Here is a 12,170-nt window from a genome sequence, read left to right as displayed (position 1 = left end):
CTTTGTAGTTCACCTAATTCAATGTCTGCTCAAACCAGGTTTAATCAAATCAGGTTGCTCAAAGCCACCTCCAGAGATGGAGAATCCACACTTGCTATGGGCAACTAGTTCCAATATTTGGTCACCTTCATGGTAAAAACAAACAAAAACAACAAAATCCCACCTGCTTAGAACTATTGAGAATTTCCTTTGTTTCAGTTTGTGCCTGCATGCTAAGACACACAGCTGGTGGTGAGTCTGCAATACCCGCCTCAAGTCCAACAGATTTGCCTCTGGTCCAGAGCTAAAAAGCTCAAAATGTCCTTCACTGACTTCAGCTGGCAAATATCTTTGCAGTATGTGCGCCATACCGCTGTTATTCAGGGTTTTCAGCTCCGTGCAGCACACCTGACCCACATTACCCCTGAGATCAAGGAGCTGGCTCAATGATTATGATTCAGGGGATTTTGCTCACCTTATCACAGGTAATCACAAACTCTAGTTCTGATCACAAAATCATTTGATTATACCTATCTGCCATGGAAGACAAAAGATAATACTTTATTTTACAGATGTGGACAGGGGCGCGAAGTCAACATTATTTGCCAGAGATCACACAGTCAGTGCAGAGCAAGAAAGAGTAAAAGTATTCATCTCTCCAGACTTGCATCCTACCTGCTGGACTCTCCTCTCTGTTCATTTCTTAAATTTAGAAGCTAGAGGAAGGCTGTAAGCCAGCCTGCTATTATGGAGCATTTTCTGAGGGAAGGGTCAAAGAAACACAGCACTTGTAAGATGCCAGCTATGTAATGGGTTCCAGTGCTGAAGCTGAAAGTGGGGGAAAATTAAAAAGTGCTAATGCTGCTGCTGTACATGTGGTGGGCAGCTGCACTACGCATCATCAAATGAGTGATTCTCCTTAAAACACAGCCCTTCTGACAATCTGGAATGGAATCCAAATTAATAAAAGCTGGTTTTGAAAACCATGATGTCTACTGCTGTCAGTGAGAATTCATATTATAATGATCAAAAACTATATGAAGGTGAGTATTGCTGTAACTTGTTTAAATTTCAAGCCTGGAAAAATATACTGAAGACATCTGGAATCGATTTCTGTTTTGAAATTCAGTTCATACATAAGGAGGGCTTGTGAAGAACTGAAAGACAAGGTAGTCTTGTCTTGAAAGACATGAACTAAAATAAAAGCATTTAAATAAGTGCTTTATATGCATGTTCCTCTCACTTCAATCTCACATCTTGCTTTTGGCAAATAACACTGTCTACGGATGGTTCCCTCTAATACATAAATAAATGAAATGCAGATAGGCAACAATATATTACTTCTGGGGGAAATATATATATATATATTTATATAGTGGGGGGTTCTGATCTATGCTAGACATGTTCTGCTTCCTGCAGCTATCCAGTTAAGCTTCTTTGCAACCCATATGTGGAAGTCCCATACTACCACCCCCTGTCTTCAGAACTGTGCTGCATGCATGCTCAGAGTTGCCAAGCCAGCAAAATCAGGACTGCAGCTATTTCTCACTTAAGGTGAGATGCTAATGCCACTCATTCACTTGGTCTCAGCTAGTATATGAGCTAGTGAATGGGCGAGAACTCAGGAACTGCAAGTTCCTGTTGAGGCTTCAAATTACACATTGAAAAGGAAGAATTTTGGCATCTACTTTTTAAAACCTCTAGTGTACACTATCTTGTGCATACAGCTTCTCAGTCTGGAAACCTGAATAATCAGATTTTGAGCTGACATATATTGGTACAGCTGCATAGATTGCAAAGGCAGCATAATTAATTTATACCAGCTGAAGTTCTGGCTCAAAAATATGTAGAAGCATATATATAGTCCCTTCCTGGTCATGTGGGTGCCACACAAGGAAGACTCAGAACCTGACAGCTACCATGGGTTTATTGCCACAACAAAGCTCATCCTCAGGGCTTTTACCAGACCCCGTGGGGGCTGAACATTTGTTTTTGGATGCTTTGCTGAGTATATAGTCTCGGAACATAAACAACATATGCCATTAAAACCTATCAGAAGCAAATCTCGAGCATGTACAAATGCCCTGAACTTGCATGTCAGGAACTGTGTGATCTTCCATCCGGTGGTCTGAAAGGATTCTGCAATAAATTGCCTTGCCTTTTAGAGGTCTGAAAACATGGATGAAGACTGTGGATGCTTGAAGGCAAAGAGAGTCTCACTCTTTCATTGTGGTGTATCTTCACCCAAAAGCAAAATTCATTTTAAATACTGCTACTTCATCAGAAGCTATTTTAGACCAAATGGTTAGACACATCTAAGAGAAATGTTCCTTTATTGCTATGAGCTGAAACCAGTCTCCTTTCTATAAGCATGAGACATTCTTACACAAAGGTATCCCTGGCCATCCCCTCATAAGTACAGCATGAATAAATGCACCTCTTTAGCTATGTAGGGAAGAAGACACTTAGAGTGTATAGCAGCATTTGACATGCAGCCCAGTTTGCAAGAAATAAAGGACTACATTGCTAGTACAAACTAATGTAATGACATATGGCTTCTCCATTTGGGAAAATGCTGCAAAACTGAAAAGCAGATTGCAGCTTTTCAGAATAAACTGGTGCTGGAGCTCTCATTAATGTAACTTTAAACTGCTTGAGCAGCACAGACTTGTCTGGATTGAGTTTTTTTTTTTTTTTTTTTACTTGTTTAGTCCAAAAATAGAATTGCTTCAGCTCCGTGCAAGCTCAATGTTGCTACAATTGTCTTCAGTAATCCTCTCAAACCCACTGTTTTCCCAGATCACTTTATGGATATTGTCTATGGGAGGGAAGGGAGTGTAGTAGCTGGAGCAGAGTGCTGAGGGATCTGATTCCTATTCTTAGCTCCACAGTTGACTCCATTTTCCTTCTGTTATTCTTATAGTCTCCTTCACTCTTCTGTTTAACCCAACTCAAATTCAGGCTTGATGAGAAGTACTTTGCAATTTTGGCACATTGTCTAATTCTACCATTTAATAGAATTAATGGAGGAGAAGGGTTTCCCAACTGTTCCAGCCGTGGGAGATGCGACTCACAGCAGAAGAGATTGTTGAGAAGAGCACTGATCATCGCAACATCATCTCACAGCTTTACCACCATTCCAGTGTAAGGTTTAATTCCCCATGCTCCCAGGAAAAGCTAAATAGCATTTGCTTTCAACTCACTCTCCTACTGATTATTAAACCTGCAAAACAAAACATCTAAAAACAGAGTGCTGTGCCCTGACTGCAGAAAATGCACCCCCATGCATGGGACTATAGGGGCTTACTCTGATATGCAAGAGTGCCAGAAGGGACAGCCCGTGTGACATTGTGTCCTGTGCTGCAGCACAGGCACTGGCATAACAGGAATGGGGATCACTGCAGCATCTACTGGGAAAAGGCACTTAATTGAACAGTGTTCCTATGTTTTTAGAGGTGTTTGAGGTTGAAGAAATCAGTACAGTCATCCATTTCTAACATAAATGAGTTTCAATGAACACAGCAATTTTTGCAGACCTAAGGCACAGAGGCTTCTGGTAGCAACCCCCTAATAAAGAATTTCTGCAAAATTGGGCTGGTGCTGCTGTCGAGTCTCCAGGAACTTTTAAGGTCTTTTTAAGGCTGCTGCATTGCTGCTACTTCAGTGCTGCCTGTGAATGATAGACATGCTATGGCTAGGTGCCAAGCTGCTTGAAAAAGAGCCCTTTAAAATGAATAATAACACAACCTTTAAGCATTAGGAACTGATGGTGTGAAGTAGGTGTCAGGTAAATATATAGTTTGTTCAGTATAACTGCACATGCTCAGGCACTCTGAGGTTAGCCGCGGCCTCCAACACCAATACAGTATTATAGAATCATAGAATGGTTTGGGTTGGAAACAGCCTTTAGAGATCACCTAGACCAAACCCCTTGCCATGGGCAGGGACACTTTCTGTTAGATCAGGCTGTGCAAAGCCCCGTCCAGCCTGGCCTTGCACACTTCCGGGGATGGGGCATCCACAGCTTCTGTGGGCAACCTGTTCCAGTGTCTCACCACCCTCCGAGTAAAGAATTCCTTCCTAATATCTAATCTAAACCTACCCTCTTTTAGTTTAAAACCACTACCCCTTGTCCTATCACTACAGGCCTTATGAAAATGTCTCTCTCCATCTTTATTATGAGCCTCCTTTAAGTATTGAAGACTGATGTAAGGTCTCCCTGGAACCTTCTCCTCTCCTGGTTGAACAACCCCAACTCTCTCAGCCTTTCTTCACAGGAGAGGTGCTCCAGCCCTCTGATCATCTTCAGGGCCTTCCTCAGGACCTACTCCAACAGGTCCACGTCCTTTTTGTGCTGTGGGCCCCAGAGCTGAATGCAGTGCTCCAGGTGGGGTCTCATGAGGGCAGAGCAAAGCAGAGAATCACCTCCTTAACCTGTTAGCCATGCTTTTTACAGGCAATACCAATACATTTATGGGTCTCACCTGGGCACCGTGCTCAGCTCTCAGAGACTGGAGATGAAATAACACCTTCAGGAGCAGGAAGGGTGCGTGCTGGAGCTGCAGTGAGACCTGTCTTTAGCACTCACGCGACAGAGGGCTGCAACGTCTGTTATACACAAATAAAGCTCCAAAGGCCTAAATAGATAAATATTAGAGTCGCTGATTAAAGGAAGCAATGCCAGCCACTTTTGGCCAGCATAACAGGAAAGCATTTCATTACCTCAGGTTTAAAAAACCTCGGACATTTAGCAATTCCAATGACTTGCAAAAATTACAAGGAGGAAGCACCGGTAACGATATCAGACACACATTCACTTCATTCATGGCCAAATTAACCCTAATTATCCAATTTATAAATCAGCTTTAAGTGGAAGGCTCCCTCCAGTCCCCCTGCTGCTGCATATTTTTGGGATTAAGTTGTTTGTTTTTAGTGATAAATTAGAAACATCTGCTTCCGCTGACACACTGGGAAGGAGACACATGCAGCAAACTTGCCCGGCGAGCTGCTGGGATGCTGGAAGGAATTTGGTGCCAGGGCTTGGGCATGGTGCTGCTGATTTCTGACCATGAGGACCTAAAGGATCTGGCCTCTCCCTGCTGTGTGGGGCAGAGGAGGGCCATGGCTGCTGCAGGGCTGGGCCAGGCTGGTTTCTGAGGCGGGCTGGAGCAGCGGTGAAGGCTTCCAGCAGCGTGAGCTAGGCAGATCCTGCCTTTTAAGGGTATCTTGGCAGCTCTTCCGCGCGAGTGAAGCTGTTTCTGCTATGGGATCATCTAGTCCTAATCGCAAGGAATCCAGACTGTGTTCCAGAAGAACCACAGAGGTTGTACAAGCATGAGCCATGATGGCAGCGGGTGCACGCAGAGCACAGGCCCACCATCTCTTCTGATGAAGGAAAGGGTGCTGGTTTAGGGGACTGAAATTTTTATGACCTGTCTGTATCTCTGGAGAAGTGATACAACTTCTTGATCAGCGAGACAGGTTGAAAATGGTCAGGAGGTGCACCACATGAAAGCATCTGCATGGACGTTCACCTCATGAGGGAGGTACAAAAATGACCTTCCTTGGTGTGAGCCACTCCTCACTGAATTGCAAAGCTCAGGCTAAATCCTGCCAGATGTAGCAACCCAAAAAATATAACCTGGGTGTCCGTGGAGCTGCACCCATGATGAACCTGATCCTTGCATCCCTGTATGTGACCCCTTCGAAGAGGCCTGAGTCTCACCGCAGAGGTTAACTAGGACTGCAGAACCAGACTTTTTGCACACACTGGCTGGGTTTTTGTTCCAGTTTTTGACAATCAAAACTCTCAGACTGCAGCCTCAGGCTGCGAGGACAGAACATGCCTGTAGAAAGGGAGAAAATGAGATGCCAGGTTTCTGACGGGTAACTTCTGCTCACAAGATAGCCAGGCAGAAAAAGAGGGAAAACTTCTCCAGATAAGTTTGAGGATTATGTGCATTTATCCAGGGTTTTCAAATAATCCATTATCTCTTTCAGAGCAAGATAATTTCTCTATCAGTGCAGGAAACACCCAGCAGAGTCACTGCGTGTTGGCTGTACAGTAGGGGTATGATGATCTGGACAATTCCTGGAGGCGTGGGAGGCATCACTGTGGTGTGATGCAATGTAAATATATTTCTGCCTGAGAAATGCCAGGCACTGAAACTTTCAATCGCAGTTCTGCCTTAAGAAGGCTACGAAGCCATGGCTGAGCTGCATGGAGGGAGCTGTCCTATTCAGTCCTGCACAGGAAACTCTCCATTCTCCTTGGACTACTGAAGGCCACTTGTACTCCTTTTCCTCCAAAAATGCAGCCTCCAAACTCCCACTGTGATGTAAAGCAGTACAACCCAGCTCTACAGCTTAAAATATGGTGAAATGCAGCTGATACACCCTCTTCCAGAGAAACCAAACCTCTCTGCTGGTGCGGTGCCCTCTCACAGTGCTGAAGGCATTGCTTACCCACACGAGCCCCACGAGGGGACCTGGGGACCTGGGGATGCAGGAGGGACAGAGGGCAAAGGCAGGTATGATGGCCTGTTTCAAAGCTAGCCAGAACCATCAGCCCTGATTGTTCTGCCTAAGCTGTTTTCCTCTATCTGACCTCTGATGCTGCTCTTTTAAATGCTGTAATATGCTCAGGGGAACATGATCTTTGCATTCTTATTAGGGCCATTCAGATATATATTCAAAGAATAGTGAAATGGAGTTGACTTGGGTACTATTTTTACATGTATTTGTTTTCTTTTCCTTTTACCCATGCTGGGGACAGAAGTGAACATTTCCTTCCTCCAGGAGAGGAGTGGGAGCTACAACCTGTACTTTATGCCTTTAAGGGAATTGCTTTGCCTGAGTGAAAACCATCCTGTTCCCACTCAAAAATCACCACCTCTCTCTGGAATGACATCTCCCTGCCCCACCTCAAAGCTGGTGCTCAAGAGGTCATCTGCTGACATGTGTGACCACTTTCTAGCAGGAATGCCTGCACTGAATAATAGGAACTGTAACTCAGAGAGGCCGTAGTAGTTTGGGTCTTTCTCCCAGTCATCGTGAAGTCAGCTGTCTGGAAGATTTAGAGCAACACTGCAGCCCCACGTTATTTAAGCAGGGGTTACAGGATGGCCCAGTGACAACCATGGCTTCAGGAAGGAGTGGATGTTAGTAGGGTCCCCCCAAAGCCTCCTTGAGGTAGTGGTAAAGGGGGATCCCCTGGGTAAGCATGCAGATGCACCAGGAAAATGGGAGGACTACAGAAAGGAGAATACCAGATAGGTAATTTACAGGAGGAAAGGGGTAGAGGAACTGAAGAGACATTGAAAACAAATGAAAACATTTGGGACAGGGAGAATTTCTAAAGCTGAGCTGTGATCAAAGGCTGTTGTCGGGGTTTAGGGCCAAAAAAGGCCAGGCTCTGGCAGATAACCTGCAGAGCATATCTGTGCAGAGCTGGACCTCATAATGTCTCAAAGGAGCCAACTGCTCTGTAACAAAACACTGACATGGTGTCTGCAGTGAGCAATGGATGCAAAAAGTAACCTAGGTGTTTCTCTGATACATCGCCAAGGAGCCATTTCTGCTGCTAGTGACAGTGAAAAGAAATTCTGTGAGAGAAAGGTCATGAAACATAGCCTGGGATGTGTCAGGGGGGTGGGATCAGTCCCCAGGTGCCTTAAGGCACAGCAGACCAGAGCTGTGCAGGAACATCAGTGCAGGGCTAGCAAGACTGGCGTAACATCAAGTTTTTATGGACTGCTGAAAAGGGAAAAGACTTTTGGTCCTCAGTCCTAACAGCTAGCGAGAACAGAAGACACGTGTTCCAGCAGGAGGGAGCTTCTCCCTCCAAGAAAAGGGAGAGTTTTCCTGGACCAATACAGAACAAGTGAAGACTTTTCCCTCTTTCTTTCTCTCTCTCTCTCTCTTTTTTTTTTTTTTTTTTTTTTCCTGAAGGGTAAGGAAATGGGAGGTCCGTCTCCCAGCAGCTCCCAGACCAGGTCCCCCATGCTGGCCTGGAGCCAGTGATGAGGCCCACTGGACAAAAGGAAAGAGGTGGGGAGAGGAGGCTGGACACACACCTCTTTAGCCCTGCCCTTTGAGCCCTTCTTGTTTTCATTGCAGTGTCACTCCCTGTTTTGCTGCACATTTTTAAACTACATTTCAGGTCCTGTTTCCTTGTTAATATCCTCTCCATTTTCTGCCTTTTTATTTTTATTTTTTTCCCCAAAAGAAAAATGTATTTATTAAAAGAATGTAGCAAACACTGAGAGAAATAAAGCAGAGTGCATGAATTACATTACATCCTAAAAAGCATCCTATAACGGAACAGTTTTCTTCCTTCCCCCTGCTTTAACCTCTGGCTTTTTCCAGATGTTCCTGTTTATAGCAGGGTGTCTGATTTTGGGTTTGGGGTCTCTCCAAAGGAGGAGGGGAGAGTGTAAGCTGAAAATAGGATGGGTGGCCTGCTGGTGTCCAAGCACAGCCAACTATCTCAATTAAATCTTGTTCGAGATTTGGCCTCCACTTCTGTAGGCTGCAACACGCTCGGGGCTCAGAGACACAATACAGATGAGGAAGACAAATCCAGTAGATAGACTGAACGCAAGCCAATAAATTTAAGCCAGAACAACATATGGACTCTCACATCTCTCAGCCTAGGAAAGATTGCTCCCCACAGATTTCTTCGAGGTTTGCCCAGACGAAGTGCAACATCCCAGCCAGTGAGACTTTTCCCCCCTTTCCCTCAGATTGTTTTATAACCACATCTCTGTCCCTGCCAGGATAATTTTCTCATTGTGCACAGCCTAGTCTTTCCCCTTAAAACTGATCCCATTATTATTTGTGATAAAATCTGCTTTCATACGAAACAATTCTGCCCTTCCCAGTGCTTACACCTGACAGACATGTGTAGACTGTTTTCTCATATGATCCTATCTCCTCTTGCTCAACATTTAGTGAAACTGTAAAACATCTCTGAAGGCTTGAGTCAGGTCCTTTGCAGTGCTGCCTTCATCACTTCGAGCTTTCCAGTCTAGGATCAGGTGAGGCTTGGGGCTGGACGTCCTAAAGCAGATCCACACTGCTCGTCCAAAATAAAAACTGAAGCCTAATATATGGAGAACCTGAACTTCAGTGCTGTGAACTCGGACTAATTTGGATTTTTTCTTCCGCCCAACAGAAACTACACTACTGAGCTGCACCTCTTAATTTAGAGAGAATGTGAGCAGAAATGAAAACCTTTTGCTGACAGTTGCAGCCCGATGCATACCACTAAAATGTAAAGCTGCCCAGTAATTATCTCACTTGCAGCCTTTATTTTCCCTGTTTGATCACCAAGATGAACCTGCCAAGCCTCTAGAGTTTTCTGCCAAGTCAATCACATAACTGCTTTGCTGTCCTTTCGACTTACAAAAAATCCACACCAGCAGATAAAATAGAGTTTGACCTGTCTTGTATCTGTGACAAGCAACCTCTAGGAATCAGAAACATTTTTTTTTTCTCTTTTTTAAAATGCCTCTTAATTGTATAAAAGGTTGGAGCCCTCAGATTCTCACTCCTCTCAGAGGTCAAGTTTTTCTGGCCTCCTTAATCCACAATTTATCACCTGCAATGTGTGTCTTCAGGAACGTGGATGTTACTTGGCCGTACAATGACAGCATGCGTAATGTTGCTGCAGCGTTGGTTTAAGGACCCTGACCATTAGGCTTTGCAGCATAAGGGGCAGGCCCACAAGCAGACACCTCACAGAGAATTAAGGATAAAAGTGAGCTCCAGCACAATGAATGGGACAGAGGATCCTGCCCTGCAAGGATTCAGTCCAGCCCTCGGGATTTCCATCCCTCTTCTTGCCTTGCAACCTTTACCTGGGCTGGGCTGTACGGGAGTTCAGCAGGACAGCCCTGCATTTCCACCTGCTCTGAAAGGGAAAATCCACTCCAGCAGCACAGCTGAAGCTGTCCCAAGGCTGGGAAAACAAGGAGCAAGGGACTTCAAGAAGAAAGGAGTTTCACCATGGGTCGTGGGATTTCTGAAGCCGGTTGCTGTTTCTCCAGCAACGAGTAGAGCTGGTAATAGCAAATTTCCGCAGCTTGCACAGCTCCAAGGGCTGTGGGTAATGTTGTGCTCACACCCATATTTTCCTAAAGCTTCAGCTGAAAACCTTCATCATTTCCTTGAAAGTGAGTGGGTTAGAGGAATTAGGCACCGCTGTGAGTATCATGTTTTGGGCAGCTGGCATGCAAGCCAGCGCTGCCTCCGCCCCATCTGCACAACCCGGAGACCCAGGGGAAACAAGAGAGCAAGAAAGTGCTTATCCACTTACACCCTCACCTACCTACACCATGGCTGCGTTCAATCACTTGCACTCTATTCAACAACACCCACTCCCTCCCGTGTGTCTGCAGCACACAGCCACAAAGCATACTGCCAGTAGCAGTGGAAGCACGGAAAGCTAAATGACCTTGGGAAAGAAACCCCCCGCAGAATAAATGCCCCAACAAAATAACAAATGGGTATTTTTTGTTTGGTGAGAGTTTAATACGTAAAATTCAGGAGATTAATTTTGCGAGAGCACAACCCTGAAGCAAAATGATTTATTCGGTATTTACAGATTTTATTTTATTTTATTTTTTTTTTTGCAAAACAAGTTTCTATGAAACCATAGCAACAAAGGTTAAAGTGAATACTTGGAATGATTTTGGAATCGTGCACAAGGGAAAAAAACCTATAATCTATTTTGGGTTGATGGAATGTAAGATTACAGCTAAATAAAAGAAATATTTCTAAAGATTGTAAGCAATTAAATCACCCTAAACCTCGTGAAAGGTAGACATTTAAAATTATTATTATTATTTTTTTAACCACCAAATTGTGTCTTTGATTTAAAAAAAATGTCTGCTAACTTTCTGATAGGAAAGTTATATGCATACATGTCAAAATTTATTACTCTTTCTTACAAGATACATAAACAGATTTCACAGAAGTCCTACTACAGCGGATTTCTAATGGAATCATGTGTATCCCAGCAAAAATCTGTTTTTTTTTAAATTATTATTATTTTTTTTTTTTTCCTGAAAAGTCTCTATATTGTGTTCCCTTCTTTAAAAGCATTTCAGTGAAGCCAGAATAGGAAAGTAGAATCAGTTACTACTTACCTTAACGTTTGAGTAGATAACACCAATTTTTTTTCGGGAAAAGCAACACGTTTCTTTTGGGTCGTGCTGTAGGAGCTGTAAATTCAAGCCACCAGGTAATTGTTGGTGATCCAAGATCTGTTAAACCCACTTCGAGTGCCTCGATGACAAATAATAAACTTCACGAAAACTTGTTTGAAGCTTGATGCTCGTGCATTGAGTTTTGTAACTGTCTGTCTCAGCTAAATAAGCTCCCACTCCTTTCCTCGGACAGTTGCCAGCTTTTCTAATTTAAAGCAACTGTCAGCGTGCTATAAAACTCCTGCTGGAAGGAGCTCAATGTATACCATGGAGCAACGAGCAAGCGCGTGCTCCGGACTGAAGCAGTATGACAGCGTCCTAACGGGACGCGGGGCATAGCCTCCCCGAGGTAACGTTATATCATCTCTGGAAAGCATCATCGGCTAAGTTGTCTCCTGCTCGGTATAGACACAGAGACGAGGAAAAAATCATGCTCTTTCTGGCATGCCGTCCCCTCGGCGTGGGATTTGGGAGGAGCAGCATCTGCCTCAAAGTGAGGGAAGAGGCAACAGCCTCAAAGGCACAGAGTGCTAGGAGCTGCCAAAGGAGCCTGCTCCCCAAATCGGCAAGAGGATTCCCTGTATTTTTAGAGGTGCTACTCCTCAGTCTGAGGCTTCGGGGACAGGTCCAGGAGCTTTCTCCTGGGCTTCCTCCACTGCAGGGTTCTCCTCTCACAGCGGGGTGGGAGACCCAAGCTGAGGTTTGTGGCTAAGAACATCCCCAGACTTGTCCTTCATGGGATTTTGGAGAGTTTCAAAAGAGATTCATGACAGGGATCCTGTCCTCTGAGACACTGTCAAGTTTTAAATAACATGGGCATGATCTGCAAAGACATCTACTTGCTGTGGATGGCTGTGTTGGTTTGCTCAATTTAAGATAGCAGAGCACACAAAATGCTGTTCCTGCAGGAGAGCTACAGGTGTTCCTGTGGAAGGAGCATTATTCCTCCTCCTTGCAAGGAATGTATTTCAACCAGCCATG

The 12,170-nt window shown here is 44.5% G+C and overlaps 1 protein-coding gene across 1 annotated transcript in view; it reads right to left on the bottom strand.

Moving 5' to 3' along the window:
* C1QTNF7 (C1q and TNF related 7) overlaps positions 1 to 11,643 on the bottom strand; it is a 49,927-nt gene extending 38,284 nt beyond the window's left edge. The window contains exon 1 of the mRNA XM_068679947.1: positions 11,130 to 11,643. The gene's annotated coding sequence lies outside the window, so the exon portion shown is untranslated. The remainder of the gene's footprint in view (positions 1 to 11,129) is intronic.
* Between the last annotated feature and the right edge of the window lie 527 nt (positions 11,644 to 12,170).

The sequence above is a fragment of the Anas acuta genome, chromosome 4 (genome assembly GCF_963932015.1).
Source record: "Anas acuta chromosome 4, bAnaAcu1.1, whole genome shotgun sequence".
NCBI classification, from domain to species: Eukaryota; Metazoa; Chordata; class Aves; order Anseriformes; family Anatidae; genus Anas; species Anas acuta.
This window is presented reverse-complemented; position numbering and strand designations above follow the sequence as displayed.